Here is a 24099-nt window from a genome sequence, read left to right on the forward strand (position 1 = left end):
TGAAAGAAAAGACTTCTCTGATCGTTACGCCAAAATTAATTATGTTGACAGTTCGATCCTAACTTAACCCTTACTGAGTAGTTTCGTAGTCAGAAGGCCTGAAGAACACAGTAACGTATTTATTTATTTTATGCTAACAAAATTCACAAAACAGTTACTTAAAAATTACAAAAACGTCATTTTTCCAATTTGTAAATGCTCGACTCAGGTGGTGGCATAGTGAGGCCAGTCAGTGATGAACAAAGAAAAGGTCGAATGTGGGAAATGACTATTGCAGTCAAATATTTTTGTACAGTGACAGTGCATGAGTTCGTAGCATTTTTCCGTAAGTTTAATAAATACAATAACTACTCATAATACAGACTACAGTCATCGGTAATACAGGGTGACAATTATTGAACTATATGAAAAAAGACACTTAAATTAGTCACAAACTATTGCTTGCACAGAGATTTAAGGGGCTCCGGAAAGGCTCAAAATCATGAAAAGTTCAATTTTTACTTTTTTGCGTTTTCTAAATCTGCAGACTATTACCTTTTAATAGATATATAATTTATTCAATTCCGAAGACTACAACTATTTTTAAATTTTTTTTGAAATGTGTTCTACATGGGCGTGATCCATTGTGGCGCTGTTAAACTGCTGTCAAATGGTGTTATTATTAACGTCCGTGTTCATCAGGTACATTTTAGTGATGTGAGATAAAGTATGTGTAGTGGCTAACCTGTGATGGTTCAATATATATCGCTGGTGTGATTGTCGATTGTTTCATGTTTATTTACTCTGTCGTTATCTCGAAAATATTCGTAATTAATTCTTTCTTGAGTCTCTGTTTTGTTCAAGTATAATAATGAGTAAAAGTAAAGTTATTAGAAATCCTCTGAAGGCTTTTAAGAAAAGGAGAAATGTTGGAAAGCCAAAGGTATGTGTTATTACTGTAAACAATAAAGACGATGAAAATCCCCAACATAGCTTGTGTCCCAAAGAAGAAGACAGTTGGTGTAAATATAACAAAGGATTGCTAACTGGTGAAGTGTACACTCATAAACACAGTCTGTCTCATGCAATAATGGAGGTGATAAAACCTATTTTCAGAGACTTAGCAGCACCTGAACTGTTGAAAAAGTGTATTCACGGAAAAACTCAAAACCCCAATGAAAGTGTAAATAGTGTTATATGGCCGAGAATCCCCAAGACTGTATTTGTTGGAATAAAAACACTTCACTTTGGTGTGTATGATGCTGTTGCGACTTTCAATGATGGCAACATTGTAAGGTGCAAGGTATTTAGAAATATGGGAATGAAGATAGGTTCTAACATGGTATGAGCGATGCTTGCTTTAGACAAGGAACGCCTTCGGGCTGCAGACAGGGCTGTAAAGAGTCTAGAAATACAAGCAAGAGTAAACAGGAGGAGGAACAAGAGGAAGCTGGAGGAGGAGTTTGCAGAGGATGAAGATAATCCATCCTATGGACCTGGAATGCACTAAAAAGTTAATCCAATCTTTGTCGCTCGATTCCCATAACTTTTATTTTCTCATACCAATTACATGTTTTCTAAGGATCTTCCAAACATATTTGTTTCAAACTTTCAGTAAATGTTACACAGTACCTTCTGCATAATTTAACACAGCCTTTTTCCAAAAAACTATATATTTTTGAATATATAAATAAAAAATTGCAAAAAAATGTTGTGAATTTTCATTACAAATGAAAAAAATCATCTTTAATAACTGAACTAAAATTTGGTAAAATCCCTGTGTTAAGTCGTAGCCCATATTCAAATAAATAATCTGTAAAAAGTTCAACTTCCTACCTCAAATACTTTGTGAGGGAAGATGTAATTTATAAGCGTTATTTTAACATTGCAAGTATAGGGCGTTCCGGAGCCCCTTAAGCGTCACCAAAGATATTCGGATTTATGTTATGACATGTTCTATACGCCAGTCTTCATTGGCGATAAAGTGGCGCACACGAATAGCGAAATTCTCCATGCCCCACTAAAGTGTCGGAATATCGATGCTGTTTTCAGGTGTTTTGCTGCACACCTTGTCTTTAATATAGACCCATGAAAAGGAGTCTCACGTGTTCAGATCCGGAGAATGTGGCGGCCCAACGAGGCCCATGCCAGTGGCCTCTGGGTTCCACAGAGCCAGAATGCGGTCTACAGCGTCCTCCTCCAGGACATCCGACAACCCCCTGCTTCGACGGGGTCGAGCTCCGTCTTGCATGAACCACACCTTGTCGTAATCAGGATCACTTTCGATAATGTGGATGAAATCATCGCCCAAAACCTTCACGTACCATTCGATAGCCACCGCGTTATCAACCAATATCGCACCGATTGTTCCGTGACTGGACATTGCACACCACAGTCTGAGGGTGAAGAGATTTCTCGATCGCCAAATGCGGAATCTCTGTTTCCCATATGCGCCAATACTTACGAACCCATCAAAATGAAAGTGGGCTTCGTCGCTAAACCAAACCATACAGCGCATAATAATTCCCATCTTGCCCCGCGGCAACGAAACTTTGTCTCAAAACCTGGCAGAAAATCCAAGAGAGATTCGAATGTGAAGTATGTTAGCGGCAAGAAACAATCAACGGCTTCTGTGCGCGATAGCAATGGAGATACTATCGAAGACAGCAGTGTCCATTATAATTATCCGGGCTGTTATGCCGTGGTCGGTTGATGAATTCCGTATTGTTTCCCAACGTTTCGTCTCTGACTGCGGGAGACATCTTCAAGGGGGTCCGTAGCTTGATGGAAAATGTAACGGAAAGAATAGGGAGGATATTGACGAAGCGGAATATTACCGTAATTTACAAGCCCACCAGGAAGATACAGGAATACCTTAGGCCTGCCAAGGACGCTCGCAAACCATTGGAAAAATCTGGAGTGTATAGGATCCCATGCAGCTGTGGTGATGTTTATGTGGGTACCACCAAAAGAACTGTTTCTAAACGTTTGGAAGAGCACAAGGGAAATTGTAGAAGAGGAGAAACGGAACGATCAGCTGTTGCGGAGCATGCTTTCCAGCCAGGGAACCACAATATTCGTTTCGAGGAGACGCAAGTACTAGCGGCCACGAGCGGATACTACGAAAGGCTCTACAGGGAGGCAATCTAAATCGTTAAACACCCAAATAATTTCAACCGAAAGGAGGAGGGCGTCAAATTAAACGCTATATGGATGCCGGTGTTAAAGAAGATGTGTACCACTCGTCCACTACTGGGTGATGGCAACGGCGATCGACGGCGACGGACAGCGGCCAATTGAACTGACGTTTTCAAAACACGTGACGTCACGCCGCGGCGCGGGGGCGCGCGGACACGGAATTTAGCGGCAGTCAGTAGCGAGCCAGTGTGTGTGTTGGACCTTCCATCAAGCTACGGACCCCCTTGAAGATGTCTCCCGCAGTCGGAGACGAAACGTTGGGAATTGACACAGAATTCATCAACCGACCACGGCATAACAGCCCGGATAATTATAATGGACATGATATTTCCGGCCGTGAAAGTTTACATTTTAGTAGAAGACAGCAGTGTTACGAAACACAGCCCTCCGAAATGCCTTCACAAAAGAAGACGAAGTAAATATTCCAGAATTCGAATCGAGAACAGGTGCCAACAACGCAGAATTAAATTTCCTCGGAGTAGTGAAGCAACTTAAGTCACGTAATAAAAGCAAGTTTTCTGGTCCATACTGTATAGCAATTAGGTTCCTTTAGGAGTATGCTGATGCATTAGCTCCATACTTAACAATCATATTCAAACGTTCGCTCGACGAAAGATCCGTACCCAAAGACTGGAAAGTTTCACAGGTCACACCAATATTCAAGGAAGGTAGTAGGAGTAATCCACATAATTACAGGCCCATATCGTTAACGTCGATATGAAGCAGGATTTTAGAACATATATTGTGTTCGAACATTATGAATCACCTTGAAGGAAACGGTCTATTGACACACAGTCAATATGGGTTTAGAAAACATCGTTCCTGTCAAACACAACTAACTCTTTATTCACATGAAATGCTGAGTGCTATTGACTAGGGATTTCGGATAGATTCCGTTCAAAATGGCTCTGAGCACTATGGGACTTAACATCTATGCTCATCAGTCCCATAGAACTGAGAACTACTTAAACCTAACTAACCTAAGGACAGCACACAACACCCAGTCATCACGAGGCAGAGAAAATCCCTGACCCCGCCGGGAATCGAAGCCGGGAACCCGGGCGTGGGAGGCGAGAACGCTACCGCACGACCACGGGCTGCGGACGATAGATTCAGTATTCCTGGATTTCCGGAAGGCTTTTGACACTGTACCACAAAAACGGGTCGTAGTAAAATGGCGTCCTTATGGAGTATCGTCTCAGTTATGTGACTCGATTTGCGATTTCCTGTCAGAGAGGTCACAGTTTGTAGTAACTGCCGGAAAGTCATCGAGTAAAACAGAAGAGACTTCAGGCGTTCCCCAAGGTAGTGTTTTAGGCCGTTTGCTGTTCCTTATCTATATAAACGATTTTGGAGATAATATGATCAGTCGTCTTCGGTTGTTTGAAGATGACACTGTCGTTTATCGACTAATAAAGTCATCAGAAGATCAAAGCACACTGCAAAACGATTTAGAAAAGATATCTGAATGGTGCGGAAAGTGGCAGTTGACCCTAAATAACGAAAAGTGTGAGGTCATCCACATGAGTGCTAAAAGGAACTCGTTAATCTTCGGTTACACGATAAATCAGTCTAATCTAAAAGCCGTAAATTCAAGTAAATACCTAGGTATTACAATTACGAACAAGTTAAATTGGAAGGGACACATGGAAAATGTTGTGGGGAAGGCTAATCAAAGACTGATTTTCATTGGCAGGACACTCAGAAAATGTAAGAGATCTCCTAAGGAGACTGCATACACTACGTTGGCCGTCCTCTTTTACAATGTTGCTGCGCGGTGTGGGATCCTTACCAGATAGGACTGACGGAGCACATCGTAAAAGTTCAAAGAAAGGCAGCACTCGCGAAATATGGGGGAGAGTGTCACAGAAATGATACAGGATTTGGGCTGGAAGTGATTAAAAGAAAGGCGTTTTTCGTTGCGACGGAATCTTCTCACGAAATTCCGATCACCAACTTTCTCCTCCGAATGCGAAAATATTTTGTTGACACCGACCTACATAGGGAGAAACGATCACCACGATAAAATAAGGGAAATCAGAGCTCGTACGGGAAGATATAGGTGTTCGCGCTGTATGACATTGGAATAATAGAGAATTGTGAAGGTTGTTCGATGAACCCTCTGCCAGGCACTTGAGTGTGATTCGCAGAGTATCCATGCAGATGCAAATCTAGATGCAGTCTTATTGTCCTAACACTAACCGGTCAGGAATTATGACGATTTTATTTCATACAGTTCAATAATTATCACATTGTACATTTTTCTTCACTATTTAGTACGGTCTGCCAACGCTGGGGTAACTTTCCGAATCCGCGTCTGTAGGAATCACGTGGTTTTGAGGCGAAGAACTCCTCGAGCCATATTCGGAGCGCATTTGCATCCATAAAGGAAGTTCCTTGAGGACTGTTCGATAGAAAGCGGAAAAGGTGAAAATCTGACGGCAAAAGATAAGGTGAATGAGGTGGGTGCAGAAGGTCTTTCCAACCCAAATGCTGTATAGTGTTTTGTGTTGTCAGGCTAGCAGAACGTATGAGGAAGTTATCATGGAGTAACATCGCTCCACGCAGTTTTCCTGGTCGTTGTCATTGAACTGCGTCGACAAGACGTCTCAGTTGTCGGCAGAAAAAGTTAGCAGGGTTGATTAAACCTCGCGGATGCAATTCGTAGTACATCACACCATCGCTGTTCCACCACATACATGATATTACACTCCTGGAAATTGAAATAAGAACACTGTGAATTCATTGTCCCAGGAAGGGGAAACTTTATTGACACATTCCTGGGGTCAGATACATCACATGATCACACTGACAGAACCACAGGCACATAGACACAGGCAACAGAGCATGCACAATGTCGGCACTAGTACAGTGTATATCCACCTTTCGCAGCAATGCAGGCTGCTATTCTCCCATGGAGACGATCGTAGAGATGCTGGATGTAGTCCTGTGGAACGGCTTGCCATGCCATTTCCACCTGGCGCCTCAGTTGGACCAGCGTTCGTGCTGGACGTGCAGACCGCGTGAGACGACGCTTCATCCAGTCCCAAACATGCTCAATGGGGGACAGATCCGGAGATCTTGCTGGCCAGGGTAGTTGACTTACACCTTCTAGAGCACGTTGGGTGGCACGGGATACATGCGGACGTGCATTGTCCTGTTGGAACAGCAAGTTCCCTTGCCCGTCTAGGAATGGTAGAACGATGGGTTCGATGACGGTTTGGATGTACCGTGCACTGTTCAGTGTCCCCTCGACGATCACCAGTGGTGTACGGCCAGTGTAGGAGATCGCTCCCCACACCATGATGCCGGGTGTTGGCCCTGTGTGCCTCGGTCGTATGCAGTCCTGATTGTGGCGCTCACCTGCACGGCGCCAAACACGCATACGACCATCATTGGCACCAAGGCAGAAGCGACTCTCATCGCTGAAGACGACACGTCTCCATTCGTCCCTCCATTCACGCCTGTCGCGACACCACTGGAGGCGGGCTGCACGATGTTGGGGCGTGAGCGGAAGACGGCCTAACGGTGTGCGGGACCGTAGCCCAGCTTCATGGAGACGGTTGCGAATGGTCCTCGCCGATACCCCAGGAGCAACAGTGTCCCTAATTTGCTGGGAAGTGGCGGTGCGGTCCCCTACGGCACTGCGTAGGATCCTACGGTCTTGGCGTGCATCCGTGCGTCGCTGCGGTCCGGTCCCAGGTCGACGGGCACGTGCACCTTCCGCCGACCACTGGCGACAACATCGATGTACTGTGGAGACCTCACGCCCCACGTGTTGAGCAATTCGGCGGTACGTCCACCCGGCCTCCCGCATGCCCACTATACGCCCTCGCTCAAAGTCCGTCAACTGCACATACGGTTCACGTCCACGCTGTCGCGGCATGCTACCAGTGTTAAAGACTGCGATGGAGCTCCGTATGCCACGGCAAACTGGCTGACACTGACGGCGGCGGTGCACAAATGCTGCGCAGCTTGCGCCATTCGACGGCCAACACCGCGGTTCCTGGTGTGTCCGCTGTGCCGTGCGTGTGATCATTGCTTGTACAGCCCTCTCGCAGTGTCCGGAGCAAGTATGGTGGGTCTGACACACCGGTGTCAATGTGTTCTTTTTTCCATTTCCAGGAGTGTATATTTTGCGTATGCGCGTAGGTCTGTGTATGGAGAGCTTCCGCTTTTTTTGGTATCAGGCATTGCTTTCTTTTCCTTGACCCACCAGGGTAGCCGAGAGCGCTAACGAGCTGCTTCCTGGACTCGGGTAGGCGCTCCAGCCCGGCATCGAATCCGCCCGGCGGATTAACGATCGGGGCCGATGTGCCGGCCAGCCTGGATGTGGCTTTTAGGCAGTTTTCCACACCCCGCTTGGTGAATACTGGGCTTGTCCCCATGTTCCGCCTCAGTTACACGCATTGCAGGCATCTGAACACATTCGCACTATTCCATGGATTACACTCGACGCAGACAGCTGGGGTACACTGATTCTGTCTCGGTACGCAGGAAGGACATCTGGCCACCTCTTAACCATAAACATTCCAAATCCGATTAACGATGGCTGACCCTGCGGAACTGTGGGACAAGGCTCAAGCGACAGAATAGAATACCTTTCTTTTCCTTATGCCAGCAAGAAGACAACATTCCTTATCACCAGTAATGATACAGGATAGGAATCTTTGCTGTTGATCACGAGCCAGATAATGAAGAGCAAGCAGAGATATACATTGGCCGCATACTGATTTTTGTGCTTTTGGCTTATAGCATGCTGTACCCATACACCCCATTTTTGAACCTTCCTCATTGCTTGAAATGTCACAGGATGGTGGAATGATCAATGTTCGCCACACTTGCCAGTTCTCTAGTATACTGGGTCATTGTGGATTAATGAGTATAAACGATCTTTGTCAAACCCTGAAGGTCTTGCTGAACGTGGAGACTCAGTAATATCAAAACGATATTTTCTTACCGTGCTCTATCCAGAGGCGTTATCCCCATATATGGCGTAAATAGTTCTGGCTGCGTCCTCTTCTGTCACCCTTCTGTTGAGCGTGGTTTGTGAAGTCCAGACCATCGAATTGCGGGTTGCATAAAGCGACATCGGCAGGGGCAACTGAATCACCTTGTACAGCATGTAAACTCATATAGAAACACTGAAGGAAAAATCGAAATAAAAAGTTACAGTCGATAAACAAACCCTTAGAATCTGGTATACCAACATGCAAAACAGACACGCTACGAACTTACATAGAAGCCTCATAGAAATCTTCAGTGGTTGGGGCTACTTTTGGGAGTGGGGATGTATTTGAAGGTCACTTTTGTACGTTTCTCTTGAATAACTCGGAAAAACTACTGCCTGTAGCGAAAATGTATGACAGTACAAAATTTCCTACAAAAAAAGTCCTGTTCATTTTTTTCAGCAGTTCTAACAGTTTATGGGTACTGAGAAAGAGAATATGAAAACCTCGAGCGTGGTTTGTGAAGTCCAGACCATAGAATTGCGGGCTGCATAAAACGACATCGGCAGGGGCAACTGACTCACCTTGTACAGCAGTACAGATTCTTTCGACGTTACAGCCTTCAGTTCTTTGATTCATGTAGGGTAGCCACCTGAGCTCCTAATATTTCTGCAGGTGTTTCTCTTTTCTCTCTATACCCGTACCGCTGAAACATTGCGCTCGACGTTTGCGTATGAAGTTGGTAGCGTAACAAGTGAAGAACGAGAGGCGCTAGGCGTTCAGCGTGGGGCGCCAGCCAATCACAGCCCAGTGAGCACTGCTGTTACTCACGTGCTGTGACGTCAAAGTTCCCGCGTTGCCGGCTTTGTTTAGTCAATGTGTAAACAACGTGAATTGTATGTTGTTTACCGCGTGTTTTCGTTGTACTGTGTTCTATATCGTTGAGACTTTTGTTACGTCGTGAGTTTACATACTTGGAAAATGCCACCGAAAAGACTTCGTTCACCTAGTGACAATGCTTTGCGTCGACGGGTGCCGCAAAACAGTCAGGCACTGGAGTTACTACGCAGAACTCGTGAGTTTTACGAGCAGGAGAAAAACTGCGTAAGCATTCATGGACAGCCATCAATTCCTGCCGATAAAGTAGTGGAACGTACGTCGAAAACTCTTGGAATTAGTGCAAGATCCGTAGTAAGTAAGGGAGTATTACTAAAAAACCTGGAAGATATGAAGTGAGCCGTAATGATTCCGAGCTGTCTGGATCAAATAATACATTTTTAACGACCCCGGGAAAGAAGAAAAAGCAGCCTAGTCCTATCACAGATTTAGTTTCTTTCCAGACTGATGCAATTCGCAGGCATGTTTATGCTTACTACAGCAGAAAAGTGTGTCCAACTGTTGCTAAGTTATTAGTCTCTTTAAAAGAAAGTGAACTCTTCAGGAGTGGTAAAACATCACTAAAAATTGTGCTAAAAATATGGGTTTCCGTTACAAAACGCTAGACGGACGCAAAGTACTGTCAGAAAGGGTACATATTGCTGGACGGATAACACACCCAGCAGTAGCGGCCATCAGCCGACGGGAAGAGGAGCTAGATTAATTGTGTTCCATGCATTTCAAAAGAGACTATTGATTAACATGAAGATATGGATCACACATGATTTGTTGAGTGATTCAGGAACCTTTTAAAACAATTTCCTGTCCCTACAACAATTGTAATGGACAATGCTCCATATCATTCGGTGATACTGAACAAAGCCCCAACCACAAATGATCGGAAAGAAGTTATGGTCCAGTGGTTACAGGCTCGAAATATTGCAGCGGATATGAGTATGACAAAGGTTTTATTATATTCTCTTGTTAAAGAAAATAAGCCTACGACACCCACATATGTAGTAAACGAAATTGCCAAGGAGCAGGGTCATAGTGTAATAAGGCTGCCACCAAATCACTGCCATTTCAACCCTATTAAGTTAGTATGGAGCGATGTACAAATGTACAACAAGCCCTTTACAATAACAGAGGTGGAAAAGCTGTTGCGTGAAGCTGTTGTGACTGTGGATGCAGCCTCATGGAGGAAAAAAGTTGACCATTTCGAGAAGCTTATACGAGCAGCACAGACAATAGAATCAGTGGCCATGAACAGTTAATGATTTGTCTTGCTGATGGCGACGATGAAGACCAGCTTGGTAGTGAAGGATCTTGTGTGTAATATTGAAACATTATCAAATGATGTAGTTCATGAAATACGTTCGTGGCTTGTGGAAAATAGTTTGATGCTAAATCACAGTAAGACTCAGTTTTTACAGTTCCTAACTCACAATTCAACAAGAACCAATATTTTGATCAGACAGAATGGGCATATTATAAGCGAGACGGAACAGTTCAAGATTCTAGGCGTTCGGATACATAGTAAGGTGTTGTGGATAGCCCATGTTCAGGATCTTGTTCAGGAACTACATGCTACTTTATTTACCATTAGAACAGTATCTGAAATAAGTGACAGTTCAACAAGAAAAGTAGTCTACTTCGCATATTTTCATACGCAAAGGGGCTGTTCGAGCTGTATGTGGTGTACGTTCGGGAACCTCTTGTCGACCCCTATTCAATAGTCTGGGAATTCTGACATTGCCCTCACAGTATATATTTTCTTTAATGTCGTTTGTTGTTAGCAATATTAGCTTATTCCCAAGAGTTAGCAACTTTCACTTAGTTAATACTAGGCAGAAATCAAATCTGCATGTGGAATGCACTTCCTTGACTCTTGTGCAGAAAGGAGTGCACTTTCTGCTGCATCCATTTTCAATAAGCTACCACAAGAACTCAAAAATCTTAGCAGTAGCCCAAACGCTTTTAAGTCTAAACTGAAGAGTTTCCTCATGGCTCACTCCTTCTATTCTGTCGAGGAGCTCCTGGAAGAGCTGAACAATTAAGCAAATTCCAGTGGTTTTCTTTATTCAAACTTACGAACTGCCGCCTGAATACGTTTCTTGTATTTCATTTTATCTGTTTCTACTATCGTTTTATAATTTTATGTATTGACTCGTTCCAAGGCCATGGAGACTTCCCTTAATTTGGTCCCACGGAACAATAAATAAATAAATAGGACAACAGTGACGATGGCGAGTTGGATGGAATTGCGCCATTATCGCTGTAAATTAGCGAGTGAAAAATTACTGCAATCTCAGTTATTATTTATTTTGTAAACTATGTACAGTATTGATATTAAAGTACCAGTCTTCAGATGCTGGTTTTCTCTATTTCTTTGCTCCGTTATTGAAAGGGTGTGCATTGTTATGCTTTTATGTGCATTATTATACGGTTGTTTACTTCCTGTCATTGTAGTATAACTAAAAACGAGTTTTTATATACTTTGTAATTGCTCAATCGCTTGCATTTACAGGGTGGGACAGAAAACTGTATCGTCTGCTGTTTGTATAGAGGCTGCTGTTGCAACATAGCTATTACATTATAGCCAAACTAACGTGACAAAAAGCGAACTGTCAAGTGCAATGTTTCGCCGGCGTGGGTATAGATAAACTTGCCCTACACTGGTACGAAAAAAATTGAATGTGTTTAGCCTTAGCACTTTCCCATTATTAACACCCTTCCTCCTCCAATCCTGCACACAGTGGTAAGCGGGAAGTTCACAGAGGCCGTGCGGGTCGCCATGGCTGCGCTCCTGGCACGGTCGCCAGTTTCGCTGCTGCCGCCGGCGCCGCCGCCGGCGTCGGCAAACAGGGCGTCCACTTGTCGCGGCCACTGACAGCGGCAGGCCCCGGAAATGCGCGTCGCGTGTTCCGCCCCCGCACGCCGTCAATAATGCATGCGCTGCAGCCGGCCGGCCGCGGGTACGCACTCTGCGCGCATTAGCGCACGCTCTGGTTCATTCATTTCGGCGGCCTTCTTGTTTTAACGCGTTCGCTGTGTGGCCAGAGTACAAATCAAGTCCCACTGTTTACGTAAACACACCAGGTAAAAAATTAGTCACTACCGGGACACGTCACGCCAATACTGAGTGACGCCACCTCTGGCCTTGATAATGACCTCAATTCAGGGAAGAAAGAAGAGTCCACAAGCTTCTTCAGGTATGCCACATCCAAGTGACGCCATTAATTGAGTTTTAGAGCATGTAGAACTACCGAACAGTGAGGTTGTTGACTGTAACATTTCAACCATTGTTCCAAATAGTCTCAGACATTTATATGGGATTGACACCACGTGATATAAAAGGTCGGTCGAGGTAATATGGTTCAAATGGCTCTGAGCACTGTGGGACTTAACATCTGAGGTCATCAGTCCCCTAGAACTTAGAACTACTTAAACCTGACTAACCTAAGGACATCACACACATCCATGCCCAAGGCAGGATTCGAACCTGCGACCGTAGTGGTCGCGCGGTTCCAGACTGAAGCGCCTAAAACCGCTCGGCCACACCGGCCGGCGAGGTAATATGGGTCCGAGTTCTCGGCAAACTAGTAACGACTGTGTTGTCATCTAGGAATTAAACCAGTCATTACTTTCCAGGATAATATTATTTCCATTACTTCAGGTATTGAAGTTACTCCATTAGGGTAGGTATAATACTTGCATCATCAGCAAATTGTACTATCTCTGTTCCTCAGATGTATGATGGCAGATAACTTATAAAAAACAAGAAAAAGAGGGGACACAACTTAGTTCCTTGTGGTATACCTGTAAGAGTATTCCTCATTCTGGACATACTATTTCGCTGGGTACTCTCTCTGAAGTTGTTAATACGACACGTTGCATGTTATTAGATAGCAAGAAACAAGCTTCACACGTATTCCTTCTTTGAAGAGAATTCGCATAGAACGCTTTTGGTTTGCAGCTGACCAGTTACTAATTTCCAGTAAAATATTATGTACATTATCAGCTGCTGATTGCTCGATTGTAATACTTGCGTTATTATCAAAGAGAGCCAGCTGGAGTGGCCGAGTGGTTCTAGACGCTTTAGTCCGGAACCGCGCTGCTGCTACAGTCGCAGGTTCGAATCCTGCCTCGGGCGTGGTTGTGTGTGATGTCCTTAGGTTAGTTAGGTTTAAGTAGTTCTAAGTTCTAGGGTACTGATGACCTCAAAGTTCCATAGTGCTCAGAGCCATTTGAACCATTATCAAAGATAACCATTTATGCACCTTGAGTGTGTGATGAAGGATCATTTATATGTAACAAGAACCGAAACAAAATCAGTCAGTGTGGTAAACGTGCAGCGATTGTTCCCCGTTTAAAAGACCTGTGTCATTTTGTACTCCCCTGAGTTTTTTAATGCAATATGCTAAATACTTTCAGCTAGACACGATGTCAATCAGTTTCGCATGCGGTTTTTAGATCCATACCTCATTTTGGAAAATCGAATCCTTATAGAATCATTTCGTTGTCCTTCTCTCTGTTAGCCAGTTAAGGCCCGTTTTTGTCAGGAACAGGTACAAGTATCAAGTTAAAATTTCCTTCATATTCTAAGTTCTATGGTACCCTCGAAGTGTAATAAATTTAAGCTTGTAAATAAGCGCAGTTTAAACAGCCATTTATGTCACACATTTTGATACTTCCAAACTCACTTATTATAACCTATGAATGAACTATATACGTAATTAAGTTTGTACGGAACCCTTAGAACGGGAGTGCCACCAACACTTATTCAGTGTTCTACAAGTAGAAACCTACTACTATAAAACTACTACTAATAATATTCAAGGTAATATTATTTGCATTTTCAGTTGCTAAAAATAGTGGTTTAGGTTTAACTATAACAAGTTTGTCAGAAAAATATTCGTGCATCTAGGATATGAAGGAAGACCATTTCTATATAGTAGGAACAAGAGTGGCCCCAGTATCAATCCTTATGGTACACCTGCAAGGATGAATTCGCATTCTGCAGACATGTCATTGTGTATGCTCCCTGAAGTTTCCTTTTGGCTGGACACGATGAACCAGTTCAGCAGGTATTCGTTTTTTCTGAAAGCAGATCCCCTTGTAGAATCTCTTCGACGTGTGGCGTAAAACCTCGGAATTTCTGCGAAAAAATGTGGAGGTAGGAATTGAGAGGGAAATATGTAGCTTGGTTATTGAGGCCATAAATCAATCTCTCGCTGCCGGACCGCTGAGGTGGTTTCTCCCCGGAATACCCGCCACACCGTGGTCCGGCCAGAACACACGCACACACGCATACACGCAGTGTAGCCGTAGGCTCGTACATATATCAGAAGCGGCCGCGTAGGTCTTCAATTACCACGACGCGACGTCAGGCTGCGAATTCCCCCCCTTTCCCCCCACTCAAATAAACACACACACACACACACACACACATACAGTCAGAGAGAGCGCGGCGTAAATACACAATAATTTGGAAGCGGCGCGCGCGTGCGGTGAAATATCTGTCAGCGAACTGGTCACGCGATCTCTACCTGTAGGATCCCGACGCTGTGCGTATTTATGCGGGTGTGTGCGTGCGAGTGCGTGCGCAGCCGGTGAAATATGCGTATTCCGCCCAGTAACGTCCGGTGCAATATACGCTCGTGAGCTCTCACAATGACAAACACACTCGCGCGCGCACACACTCACACACACACACACACACACACACACACACACACACACACACACACGTAAAGAGCAGCAAGGTTGTCTCTACTGTATATAAACATCAATTTTTTCCATTTCAGTCCGTAATATTTCTGAAAGTCACGCAAGGGAGTAGATAATGCTTGCCCGTTTAGCGCAAACTAGGAGCCCTTATGTGTGATTGCTGGCTGTCTCGGCGAATTCTGGCGATAAAATCTTCTTGGGTAGTCAGCCGAATGGTGACATGTCGTCGCAACGTTTCGACGAGTTTCGTACCCATCATCTTCAGGAGAAAATCATCACCTTCTGAAGATATCGGGTACGTAACTCACTCAAACGTTGTGACAGGACAACGCCACCATTGACCTGATTACCCGAGAAGATTTTATTGCAGAAGCTTCTTAACTTTCTTATTTTCTGAGCATGCAGGAGTCATAGGGTCCAATACATTGTAGAACAACTGATACACGTAGGGGGTGTACATTAACGTGGAAACACCAAAAACACAACACATTACCATGACTAACACGTGTCGACAACCCGTTCGCATTCAAAACACCCTCTAGTCATTCTGAATGGTCCTGTGTAGTTTTCAAGGGAATCTTGTACAATCCTTCGTCTACAATTCTTCAGTTAACTATGATGCAAATGGCTGGCGATCATGATCCCAAGTGGACGACAAAGGTTCAGTGATAATGACATTTGGTTAATGTGCTGTCTAGGATAGATGCGACAATTCATCCTCGTACTCTCAAAACCAGTCCCGGATATGCAGGCTTGTAGTCTGGGAACAAAGATTGTACCGTAGAACGGACCTCATCAGTCAAAATACTCACATAATCCTAGGCAGTAATTTGACTCTGCAGAGAACCGAAGAGACCCTTGGATTAGGTGTCCAAATCGCAATGCCTCAATGTCGAAACGTAAACTCGGCCGTAAGTTGTAAACTGTATGAAACAAGACATATCCGAGCCAATGACTTTATTCCGTTGCAGGATATTCCAGGTTTTATGACTTCGGCACCACGTTCACCTGTTATGGACATGTACATCACCGATGTGTAATTCTGGAGTTCCAGCTCGCTCTTTAATTGGCAGCTTCTGGAGTTCCGTTCGTGTTGTTTTGATGTGGTTGGGCTTAGCGAGTGCGCATTCACTTCTCCATAGATTTTTGCAGCTCTCTGCCTCTTTTTTTTCGTTACAGTCCTCTTCTTTGACTGTTTGTCACGATCGCTCACCATACACTTTCGTCCGCGTTGTGACTTAGAGGATTTCCGCTTTCCCTGTATGGGGAACAAATACTCCATATGTTGCTTCTTGAAACAGCAAAAACTTCGGCTACCTCGGCTAAGGAAGCACCCACGAAACGAACAAAAAGGATTTGATTACGTTCGAATTCACTTAGCTCCGACACAGTGCAGTCAAAGCTACACAGAACACTGTTCTGGTCACGGCTGAGGTAAGCAACGCGTTAAGGAAATTGCAAAGGTACCGTCCAAGGTGAAATACTACAGAGTATCTGGCAGACTTCGCTAGCATCTGCATTTGTGTCCAGTCATGCATTTCTCGCGGTGATTCAGTATTTTTGTCGAACCCCTGCACCTGATCTTGTGCGATCTGCAACATTTTCAGTAAAAATACAGCACTCACGTATTACCAACTTAGATGTAGGCTAATATCGTTTGCTTCGTCTAAAAGTGCGTTAGTCGGTGTAGACAAAGGAAGTATTCGTGCTTTGCACTCCACAACTACAACAACTAATCACTCTCCGAATACTCCATTTGTGGTAGAACGATTGACGTCACATATTCACACTTCTGTCTTCCAGTGTAAAACATTAACGAGCTTGGAACAACCCTGGTACCATGTATAATGCTGTAAGTGTCCAAAGACATCATGTCACAGGCGCCAGATATTCCAGACGTTTTGACTATCCGTATATTCTGACCAACAACTTGTCCAGGACATCTTGTTGTTTTAAACATCATAGGGACCATGGTGAATGGTTTAGACAAGAGTGCAAACCAGGCGAGAGCAAGGAAAATGGAATTTGCTTTTCAAAAAACCAAAGACATATATAACAAAAAAAACATTTCGATTCAAGCTAAATTAAGACATTATAAAACTGTCATTAGACCAGAATGCCTGTATGCATCGGAGTGCCTAACTCTTAACAAAAAGGGGGAAATAGAAAACATGGAAAGGAAAGAAAGGAAAATTTTGAGAAAAATAGTAGGACCGAGAAAGATTGGAGAAGAGTACAAGCTAAAGAGTAATAAGGAAATATACAAAACTATTGAGAAAGTGAGTGATGCAATGCGTAAACGCAGACTAACGTTTTATGGTCACCTGTCGAGGATGGATGGAAACAGACTAACAAGAAAAGTGTTTGAACATAGTAACAAGAACGAAAAAACCAACAATAAATGGATATAGATGGTGAAAAAGGATTTGGCCTATTTTAATGTCACCCGTGAGTCAATCAGGGACAGGAAAAAGTTTAGACAAATAGTGAACGAAATTAAGTGTTTTCCAGAAGAAACGAAACTAAAGAATAATAACAGGAAATGGTCGGAAGAGCGGAGGAGGAACCATTCGAAAATGATGAGGAAATATTGGGAAGAGAGAAAAAAGATCAAAAAGCCGGGCAAGTGAATTGTTGAACGTGGTCCAAAGATGGCCGAAATCGAAAGAAGAAGAATAGGGACCATATTTTACGTTAAATGTATTTTCGTTAGATAGTAATAATTATCCACATTAAACTATTACAATACTATAACTATCCTCTTATTTTCATGTTTTAGCTGTTTTACAATGGGTAAATACACTCATGCTCATAAATTAAGGATAATTGCAGAAGGTGATGCCACACAACGTGGCACTACGCAAAACTGGCGCTAATTGCATAGGCACGTAGGGGATACACACGACACATATCTGTAAGTCCACGGTATCGGTGATAAGCTGAGAAAACAGTCCCTAAACAGATGTGCTATAAAACGCCACTGTTTCCTGCTCGTGTACCCCGAGACCAATATGGAATATGATCACCATGCACACGTACACAGGCCGCACAACGGGTTGGCATACTCTGGATCAGGTGGTCGAGCATCTGCTGGGGTATAGCCTCCCATTCTTGCACCAGTGCCTGTCGGAGCTCCTGAAGTGTTGTAGGGGTTTGAAGACGTGCAGCGATACGTCGACCGAAGAACAGGCAGGCCACTCCATTCGCCTGATATTTTCTGTTTCAAGGTACTCCTCCACGATGGCAGCTCGGTGGCGCCGTGCGTTGTCATCCATCAGGAGGAAGGTGGGACCCACTGCACCCCTGAAAAAGTGGACATACTGGTGCAAAATGACGTCCCGATACACCTGACCTGTTACAGTTCCTCTGTCAAAGACATGCAGGGGTGTACGTGCAGCAATCATAATCCCACCCCACACCATCAAAGCACGACCTCCATACAGTTCCCTTTCAAGGACATTAAGGGGTTGGTATCTGGTCCGTGGTTCACGCCAGATGAAAACCCGGCGAGAATCACTGTTCAGACTATACCTGGACTCGTCCGTGAACATGACGTGGTACCACTGTTTCAGTTACCATGTACTGTGTTCTTGACACCAGGCTTTACGGGCTCTCCTGTGACCAGGGGTCAGTGGAATACACCTTGCAGGTCTCCAGGCGAATAAACCGTGTCTGTTCAGTCGTCTGTACACTGTGTGTCTGGAGACAACTGTTCCAGTGGCTGCTGTAAGGTCCCCAGCAAGGCTGCCTGCAGTACTCTGTCGCCGTCTGCGGGCACTGATGGTGAGATATCGGTCTTCTTGTGGTGTTGTACATTGTGGACGTCCCGGACTGTAGCGCGACGTCCCGTACTGCAGCGCGTAGACACGTTTCCTGTGTGCTGGAATCGTTGCCATAATGTTGAGATCACACATTGTGGCACACGGAGGGCCCATGCTACGACCTGCTGTGTTTGACCAGGCACGTCTGAAAACGCCTGCACACTTACTCGCTGCACCGTGCTCTGACATGCACCAACACACCTCTGCGTATGTGGACTGCTGCCAGTGCCACCGTGCGACGAAAGCCTGTCAAATGCACCGCATGGTCATACCCCGAGGTGATTTATACCCGCCAACCGCTCACCAGAGCGTTGTATCACCATGTATCAGCATTATCCTTAATTTATGAGCATGAGTATGTGTGTTATTTTTTGTGTTGAGAAACTGTGAGTGCATAGGCCACACTAGCAATGCACATAATAATTTGAAAGTGTTCAGTGTCTCCACCGGGCATTTCTGTTCAGTTTATTTATGGGAGAGTCGTGTGCATTGCAGTGGCACCTAATTTATATCACTGATACAAAGTTTGTAACTCGTGTACTAACCGACTATTACTGAAGCGACCGTGAACTACGTAATTGTTGGAGTTATTCAGTAGTGAAAACCAATATAAAGACATGGATATTAGTAGGAAAATTGACATTGTCGGCTGGTATTGTTCTGCCCAGTGTATGCTATAGCATGAGATCCAGTATACTGCCAAATTTAGTCAAATGATGTTGCATGATGTCGGTAGTAGAGCATATAAGAAGATATAACGATTCAGGTGATAGAAAGAGGAGCTAGGTACAAAGACAGTCGGCTATTTGTGGTATCTCGCGTCCGTCGGCCGTCGTAATTTAATATATTATTATTGTTATTATTATGATTTTTTGATTGTTGCCGACTTACGTGGTGGGCCTTAATAAAAATGATATTACATTTAATTTTGATTTTACGGTTAAATGCTTTCCTGAAGTTCTCCTTTTTAACAATATTAATCTCAAATTATTTGTTACGTTAATGAATGTTAGACTTGCTTCATCTTAAAACATGAACATACAAGCTGAACAATGTAATAAACTTTTCATATTAATTTCCTCGGCTAGTCAGTTCACTTTAAAGCAAAAGATCTTTAGTTATTAATTACAATTGCGGCCCACACACGCGCGAGAGTATTTTTTCTTACCTCCGTTAACCATTGTATTGTAGTCGGAGTCCTGGCTCTGGCTCTCGGCTATGGTACTGAAAATAAGAATCTTAAAGCTACGTATTTCTGCAACTTCGTGCCGCTGTGGAGAAAAATTAATATTATGCTAATAGCGGGCGAGTTTTCCGCTTCCGCTAATTTTTCATAAGTTAATATCGCCACGTAATGACGTCGTTGGCTGCATCGGCCGCTGCGATTGTTGAGCTGTAAATTACTTGAATGCAGGTTAATTCAAGGAAGGCGGACATGAAATCGGGATCACCTCTTACAAATTAAAAGCGCACAATAATATTAAATCATTATATTATATGCTTAACTCATACAAATATGCTTACATTTGCCAGCACTCGAAAGATGTCCGTCGATACACAATAAAGACTAGGAGAGGAGAAGTGAAGACGACTAAAAAATTAACAAAAGAGCGTATCTTGTCGTCTCTTTAGATCACTTTGTTATATTTCTTTGCATTGCATTTCTTTGCATTTCTCGACAGAGAAATTATTGTTTTACGGCTACATGAAAAAAATATATTATTCAATTTATGAATGTCTTTTCTTCATAAATATTGTTTTTAAGTCTTTTCGTAATATGGCACTGGGGACGCTATAGGTATTAGTGTGTGTGTGTGTGTGTGTGTGTGTGTGTGTGTGTGTGTGTTATATCCTAGCCAGTAATGCCAACCGAGCCCGCTGCCAAAAAGGTTGGCAGCATCAAAGTCCGGACGCCGTCCGCATAAGCAGCGCCAGCGAGACAGGAAATCGCCGCAAGTCTGCGCGCGCCACCGCTGGCTTCTGGCTTCTTAAGCGCTGGAGTCGCGAGCGCTAGGACAGTTCTGGATTCGCCGCTCAGTTGTATACTCGCCACCGAATTGTGTACCTGCTAGTCAGTTGTGTGTTCATCGCAGCAGAGTTGTTGTTTGTCGTCAGCCGACGCTGACCAAGCCGCTCCGACTCGAACTAGACAGATTTCTGTAGACCATGTTCACCACTGTGTTCTGTATCGTCGTTAATAAAGATAAGTACCGACTTTCATTTAATCCGAGTGTTTGGGGTTTCATCTTTCTGTTCACTGTTCCAGCGGACCGGTCGGCCCGCTATTAAAAGTGTGGCGGTGACTTCGTAGGCCGTTTCTACAGCGAAGTGTTGTCGCTACGAACGCCGTCACAAAAGTGTGTGTGTGTGTGTGTGTGTGTGTGTGTGTGTGGGCGCGCGCGCGCCCGCCTCTACTGCACAACAGGAAACAGACGAGATAAGTGACAATTCGCATTTTGTGCATAAACCACGACTGTCACAAAGCCACACGGAAAACGATTAGCATGTGATGAAAAGGCGAAAAGCGGAGCGGACAGGGAAATGGGGATCCGCTGATCGTCAAATTGCCCGGAAGTTGGACTGTTCAAGCACGGTGGTTCAAATGGTTCTGAGCACAATGGGACTTAACTGCTGAGGTCATCAGTCCCCTAGAACTTAGAACTACTTAAACCTAACCAACCGAAGGACACCACACACATCCATGCCCGACGCAGGATTCGAACCTGCGACCGTAGCAGTCCCGCGGTTCCGGACTGAAGCGCCTAGAACCGCTCGGCCACCACGGCCGGCCAAGCAGAGTGATTGGCAATTCCGTTAGACTGTGCGCACGATAAGGACAGTACGATAAATATGTGCAAAGTAGAAAATTATCTGAGGCGTCGAAACGGATACTTTTGCGCAAAGCAAGGGCCGCGAACCATTATTCTTCACAAATTGTTGCAGATTTACAATTATCAGTACCTGTGACACGTGTACGACACAATTTGTCAAATCACAAACATCTTGCATTCAAGAAACGACTGTAGAAACCTGTCCTAACGCCCAAATATAAATAGGCTACATTAGAATTTGCTGGAAGACGTACGTCATAGACCTCAGAATGGAATAAAGTGATCCTCAGAGATGAGAAGTTGTTTAATTTGTATGGGTCAGATTGACTTCGATATTACCGGCAAGATCTGAGAACGGAGCAGCAGCTAGGAATGTTGGAGGTGGGAGTGTTATGACTTGGGCAGCTTTCTGCGCCAAAGATAAATCACGTATTGCTTGGCTGAAGGCTAAAATGAACTCTTTACATGTATATTGAGATGCTAGAGAGAGAACTGATGAGTATGTATGAGTACCTGGGGAACGAAAGCCTAATGTTTCCACAAGATAATGCATCTGTGCCTGTTTATGCCACAACCAAAAGCGGTTTAGAAATACAGGTATTGATATCTTGCCCTGGACTGCACGCAGCCCCTATCTGAACCGCACGGAAAACCTTCGGGGAAAACTTGCAAGGCGTGTTAATCGAAATACAAGGTAATCTGAGGCCATATGTGAGCCGAAAAGCGCGATTCGAGAAGAGCGGGTGACAGTTCCACTGCAAGAACTAAAAACTCTAACAATTCATTGTCGAAGAGAATTTTGGAGGGTTTGAGGACGAACGGAGGTTGCGCAAAGTATTAACAGTGCAATAACACATCAGGACAGTGAATGCCTTTATACCAATTTCCACCCAGGAAATGCAAGTACCTTATTTTGTTACTCGTGTTACCAAAGCAACTACGTAGTTCTGTATTCATTGTTTATGTCTTATCTCTATCTCATACTTTCATAATACATTCGATACAGAATGCTACAGACGTTGTACTATTACTTCTGTAGAAACCCTGCCTTCACACTGATTTCCACTACTGTATTGACAGTTATGAGCTGTGTGTGTTGAGGAACAGGTGGTCTGAATACAGCATTGGTTTCTTTTTGTAGTTCTCATCTAACTTATTGTGTACGTGGCGAAGAGAATTACAAGGAAAGTGGCAACGTAATGTTTCATTTATGAGTGATTATACATAAAATAACCTTAGGTTTTAGGCTCTACTGAATTTGTATTGGTTGTGATTGATCGGTAGGAATTCACAAAAAGAAAATGTCGACATTCCCTATATCGCACCACTGTAAGTTTCCCATATTAAGTCGGCAGTGCTTGAGAAATTTGCTCATGTGGTGACCTTAAAAAGAATTTGTTTAGCAGTATTTGTGCAACGTAAGGTCTTAATTAAAATACCTTAAAATTTGCTATATAATATCTTACTTATTAATGAAAAAATCAATTTATCTTACAATATGGTAACAGGAAGGCGTTATGGATAGCGGCGCACAGATGAATTGCATTTAGACATAACAGTATTTGTAAATGGAGATAAGGGATTAAATGAATGAGAAAGCATATAAAATCTGCCTAAGCTAAAAATTAAGTGGCACTTTGAAAATAAAAACCAAAATGTAAACAGGAACGTAAACATTTTTGGCCACAATAGGGTGTTTCCGAACAAAGTGGAAAACGAAATGGAAGAGCACATTCTTACATCTGTGAAGCATGTCACACGTAAGAAAACTTCGATGGTGGCCGATGAAATGGAGTGCCCCATAATTTCAAGACGGCCGCTGTGGCCGATCGGTTCTAGGCACTTCAGTCCGAAACTACGCTGCTGCTGCTACTGTCGCAGGTTCTAATCCTGCCTCGGGCACGGATGTGTGTGATGTCCTTAGGTTAGTTAGGTTTAAGTAGTTCTAAGTCTAGGGGACTGATGACCTCAGGTGTTAACATCCATGGTGCTCAGAGCCATTTGTACCATAATTTCAGTGCAAGATTCCATGGCAGCAAAAAACGGGCTGAGGTTGCCCTTCCAAGAAATATCGCTGAATTCGAGGGAGATGGTGAAAGTTCGAAACAAAACTTCAAAATTCTAGCAAAGGGGTCTGTGAACTGAGAAGCAGTCTACGTCCAAAATATCTAATCGAAGCAAAGGAGAAGAAATCTAGAATTACAGCTTCACCTGTGAAAAAAGGAAGTGTTTCGGAAACGCAGTGGGGAAGCCAACACACGCAGTCATCCGTAAAACACTGGAACGATTTAGAGAAACGTGAGAGGAAAATCGAATCGGAGAAACAATCTGCTGCTTAAAATGCAAAATGTGGATTTATGCAAAGTGTTCCGGGGGAGGGAAAGGAGTGAAAAAGTTACATTGCAATGCCTGCAAATAGCAATGTAAGAACTAAAATACCTAACATTACCTTAGAATAATATAAATCTGTAAGTTTTGGGGCATAGTATACAAGGGCGTTAGATATTATTAAACCAGATTCCTAAAGTGTACCATTTGTTGATGTTTGGAAAATTAAATGTAGTGTGTTTATTTTTTTCGGACTTACCAGTCTTAAAATCGAATACGTAGAACAACATCCTAAAGTTGAGAATGTCATTGTTTCAGTAATTTTGTGGCTTACTGTTCAGGCTAGCATACGTAAAATTTCAAAAGTGGTACAATCCAGGCAAATCT

Source organism: Schistocerca nitens, chromosome 12 (genome assembly GCF_023898315.1).
Source record: "Schistocerca nitens isolate TAMUIC-IGC-003100 chromosome 12, iqSchNite1.1, whole genome shotgun sequence".
Taxonomy (NCBI): Eukaryota; Metazoa; Arthropoda; class Insecta; order Orthoptera; family Acrididae; genus Schistocerca; species Schistocerca nitens.